We start from the raw sequence: 5,412 nt of genomic DNA on the forward strand, positions 1-5,412 counted from the left end.
GTTGGAGTTGTGTATGTATGTGTGCATGCGTGTTGCATGAGAGTCACCAGATAACATACCTTCCCCACTTTCTTCATGACCTGAGTATCAGAAGATAGCCCTAGCTCCTGTTTTACCTGTCGGCTTAAGGCCTCCAGACAGAATCAAGGTCACTGGGCTCTTACTGGGTAAATGTGAGTTCCAATTCTGCCCTATCCCCAGTTACTCCTGCAGCGTTAATTAGATGAACCATTTCACACAAGCACAGTGTAAAATTTTACAATCCTGTTATCCCCATGGAAGAAACAGGCCTAACAAGGTTGAGGACCCTTTCCGCTGCCATTTGTGCCAGGCCCTGCTGCATATTCACACAGTCTGCATTTAGGTCTTCTAGCAGGCCTGTGAGGTACTTACTCAGTAGTCATCTGACAAATGAACAGAAAGGTTGGAAGAGGTCAGCCTGGCTGGGGTCGCACTGCCAGTCAGGGCTGGAATGAGGATTTAAAGCCTGGTCTGCCTGACCCACGTGGCCCTAAGTAGCAAGGAGGGTTTGATCTGAGCCAGGCACAGTGGGAATGCACAAGCATTGTGTCTGGCCCAAAGGTGGCAGGGATGGGCAGGTTAGAGCTGCTTAATGGGTTTCTAATACTGATATCACTTGAGCCTTTGACATGGAACTTCCTAAGACCTGTATAGATGACTAAACCAGGAGGAGATAATATTTAGTGCTCACTGTGGGCCAGACAGAATGCTATGTGTTATGCATGGATTACCCCCTTAATCTTCCCAACAATCTCAGTTTACAGATGAAAAAATGAATGTGGTGAGATTAAGCAGGCTCAGGGTTATACTACTGGGATTCTAGCCCAGGTCTGTCTGACTCCAAAACCCATACTGCCCTGGCCTGCTTTGTATATGGACACTCGTGTGTCTAACATGGGATGGGGTATTTCATCCATAGGAAGTGTTCCCTGTGGACTTTAAGGTCAAAAGCTCTTCTACCTAAAACTCTTCAGTGGCCTAACACAGTTTAAAAAATCCATCAGAACAAACTTCTGGTTTTAGCTCAGGCACACCAAGAGTTTGGAAGTTGACATTCCTGTCCTTACAAGAAAAAGCTGGACAAACTGAAAATCACTGACTTTTCTTGGACCCTCAGAGAACTGACTTCGCAGGACAAATGGCCACCTCAAAATCCGGAAAGAGGTAAGTTCAGAGTCACAGCCGAGAGGTCTGCTTACTTGGAGCAAAGCCATTGGAACCATACCTGTTAGGAACATTTTGACAAATTGCTGGGGCTGAGTGTTCCGGCACTTTTAATCACATGGTTCTCCTGGTAACCAGCCCCCATCCCTTGGGGCTTTCCGAAAGTCACTTCATTTGCATGAACAGGTGTGTTTGAACTGGGGATTGTTACAACAAAAGATGCTCCTTTCACTTTTAACCAGAGCCATTTCAGGGAGAGGGACAGAATCCAGAGATTATGACAAAAGATGCTTCTGTCTCATTAAGAAAATGACAGGCTTTTAGGAGCTCTAGCTGGGAACAAGGAATAGTGGCCAAATATACATATCCTATGTAATAAAAGCCTAATATGTTAAGTGTCTGGTCTTCCTGTGACCGATCGACTGTTCAACCAATCAAAGCATAATATGTTAATGATATGCTAAGGCCGCTCACCTGCTCGCTAGCACATGCACTGACCACCAGGGGGCAGATGACCGGCTGACCAGTTCCTATGATGTGCACTGACCACCTGGTAGACGCTCCAACCAGTATGTTAGCTTGCTGCTGGGGTCCAGCCAATCAGGACTGGACAAGACGGGGCCAGACACATCCTGGAGCCCTACTATGGTGCCTCCCCGGCCCTGATCATCCACCGGTGAGGTCCCTCGTCCTGGCGTGCACCCTCTTGCAATCCAGGACCCTTTGGAGGATGTCAGAAAGCCAGTTTTGGCCCAATCCCACAGGCCACTCCCCTCAGGAGCGTGCCAGATGCAGAGCTCAGGGCTGGCGAGTGCTGCTGTGGAGGCATGAGCCTCTGCCGATCAGGACTGATTGGGCGCAAGCCTGCGGTGGGTGCAGTGGGGCCAGGAAGAGTGGGAGCAGCAGGTAGGAACTGCAGGTGGTGTTGGACAGCAGGTTTTGGCCCGATTTCTGCAGGCCACCCCGAGGGACTCCACCTGTACACAAATTTGTGCACCAGGCCTCTAGTATTGTATTATCTTACAACTAGAGGCCCAATGCACGAATTCGTGCACGGGTGGGGTCCCTTATCCTGGACAGTGATCAGGGCTGATCGGGGCCATCTTGCCCAGTCCTGATCAGGGCCAATTGGGGCCAGTTGGCCACGTGGAGGGACTGTGGGAGATTGGTCAGATGTGGGAGGTTGGCTGTGGGAGCACACTGACCACCAGGGGACAGCTCCTGCATTAAGCATCTGCCCCCTGTTGGTCAGTGCACATCATAGTAACCGGTCAACTGGTTGTTCGTAAAAATGTCATAACTTAATTTTTACAATATCCTGTTATACATAAATAGTAATAACAAACTACAATGTTTGCTAATTGACTGATTACTATCATTGTGTTGCATTCATTTCCCTTACTTGTCTTACGTGCAGATGCACCATTTCTCTCCACTCATACTAGCAGTGAATATTTTGGTTGAATATAATGGTCGCTTAGGCTTTTATATATATACTAGAGGTCTGGTGCACAAAAAATTGTGCACTCGGAGGGAAGGGGGGGTCTTCAGCCCGGCCTGTGCCTTCTCGCAGTCTGGGATCCCTTGGGGGATGTCCACCTGCTGGCGTAGGCCTGTTCCCCGGGGCGTTGAGCCTAAGCTGGCAGTCAGACATCCTGCTGGCAGCCCGGGAGCCCTCAGGGGATGTCCACTTGCTAGCAGGGAACAGACCCAAGCTGCAGTCGGACATCCTTAGCGCTACTGAGGAAGCGGGGGAGGCTCCCGCCACCAGAACTGTCCTGGCAGCCGGCAGCCTGGCTTGTGGCTGAGCAGAGCTCCCCCTGTGGGAGCACTTTGACTACCAGGGGGCAGCTCCTGCATTGAGAGTCTGCCCCCTGGTGGTCAGTGTGTGTCATAGTGACCAGTCATTCCCAGTGGTTCTGCTGTTAGGGTCAATTTGCATATTACCCTTTTATTATATAGGATAGGTATCACAGGGATAAGAAACATTTATGGTGGTCACAGCCCAGGGACACAGGCCCACTAAAATACTGAGATTTTATCGTAAGACTATAGACCAATTTCTCTCTCCCCATACCAACAGAGCTCCAGTAATAGCAGTGGGTTATAGCTAAAAGAGCTACAAAACACAAACTTTGAGGAGGACTATCTAAGGAAGCCCAAAGTCAAGAGGGGAGGTAAAACAAAGATTAGAGGAATTTGAAGTCTCTAGCATCTACAGCAAGCATGTCAGACTTGCAGTCTGCAGGCCTCATGTGGCCCACAACAAATATTTTGCAGCCCAGCCAATATAACAGCATGTAAGAAAGGTTTTAATAAAAAATTCATAACTTAATTTTTACAATATCCTGTTATACATAATTAGTAATAACAAACCGCATTGTTCGCTAATTGACTGATTACTATCATTGTGTTGCATTCATTTCCCTTACTCATCTTACGTGCAGGTGCACCATTTCTCTCCACTCATACTAGCAGTGAATATTTTAGTAACCAATTGCCACGTCATTAGTCTTGTACTGATTTGTTTGGTGTCCACAACAGAAAATATTTCGCTTTTGGAGAACAAGAAAAATAAGTTTGCATTACGCTATTAATTTTTGTGCAGTTATTCAGTGTCTGGTAAGTTAATGTTCAAGAAAAATACTAATTTTTATTAAAATGTATTATTTTAACGATTACTCATTTATTTCAGTCCTTTGTATTCAGCATGTCTCTTGAAATAAACCTACATTTCTATGAAAATTGAAGCTTTTTTTTTTTGCGGCCCACATAAAGTTAAACCTTGTTTATTTGGCTCATGTTAGCCTTTGAGTTTGACATGCTTGACCTACAGCTACAGCAAACATTAAACAGTTCAAACCCTAGTCAGATTATCATAAATGCACATACTGAAAGCTTTTTTAAACCTTGGTTCCTATTACCCAATACAGCCAATATTTTCTTTCAACCAAAACAACAAGCATGACAAAAAAGGCAAACAAAACAGAAATAGTCTGATGAGACAAAGTATCAGATTCAGATGTGACACAGATGTTGGAGTTGTCAGGGAATTTAACATTATGTTAAGGAGTCTAATGGTGAAAGTAAATATGCAAAAACTGATGGGTAATGTAAGCAGAGATAAGAAAACTCTAAGAAATAGTCAAAAGGAAATGCTGGGGGGGGGGGCGACGAATAAAGAATGCCTCTGATGGGCTCATCAGTAAACAGGACACAGCTGAGGAAAGAACCAGTGAGCTTGAAGATAGGTCAACAGAAACTTTTCTACTGAGTGTAAAAGAAAAAAAAAAAAATCAAAGACTCTGGGAAAATCTCAAAGCTGTAAAATTGGGATACCAGAAGGAGAGAAAAAAATGAGAGAATGAAGAAGAAATATTCTAAACAATAATAGCTAAGAACTTTCCAAAATTAATGACAGTCACCAGTAACCAGAGATCCAGGAAGTTCATAGAATACTGGCAGCATAAATGCCAAACATCTACACCTAAGTGTATCTTAATCGAACTGCAAAAACCGAAGACAGAGAAAATCTTGAAAGAAGCTAGAAGAAAAAACTATTTTACCTATAAAGAAACATAAAAATTACAGCTGACTACTGGTCAGAAACTATGCAAAAAGACAGTGGAGTGAAAAATTTAAAGCATTGAAAGACTGCTCCCCTCCCCCCACGAGCCTAGAGTCCTATATCTGGCAAAATTATCCTTCAAAAGTGAAGGAGAAATAATGGTCTCAGATCAGTAACAGTAGTACTTGAGAAATGCATGTCTTTCACGTTTGGCTTAAGAAAAATATTGAGGTCCAGAGCTGTTAAGTGCTTAAATCTGGAAGGGGTTTACCCAAATTTTTCTTTTTCTTTTGAAAATCAGTTTTTCTAAGTCAATGTTAGATATTGCATAGTTCGATCCTTTCATTTTGAAACTGGAGAAGCTGAGAGAAAGAAAACTGACTTATTTGAGGTTGAATAGAAAGTTATTCCCCGATTTGGTATCGGAACTCAGCTCTTCGGATTTATGTTCTGCTGTAACTTTGTTGTCTGAATGATCGAGTTTGATCCTATTTAAAAATATTTTTCCTTGTGGGGGAGAAGACGACTACATAGAAAACGAAACATTTCAGGAAGAGGGTGCTCTAAAACGAATCTGGACGTGCTCCCACCCCCATCTCAAAGCACCGACAGCCCAGGACTACAAGTTCCAGGCTGCCCTGCGACACCCGCGTTGGCTG

Source organism: Myotis davidii, unplaced genomic scaffold (assembly GCF_000327345.1).
Source record: "Myotis davidii unplaced genomic scaffold, ASM32734v1 scaffold73, whole genome shotgun sequence".
Classification (NCBI taxonomy): domain Eukaryota; kingdom Metazoa; phylum Chordata; class Mammalia; order Chiroptera; family Vespertilionidae; genus Myotis; species Myotis davidii.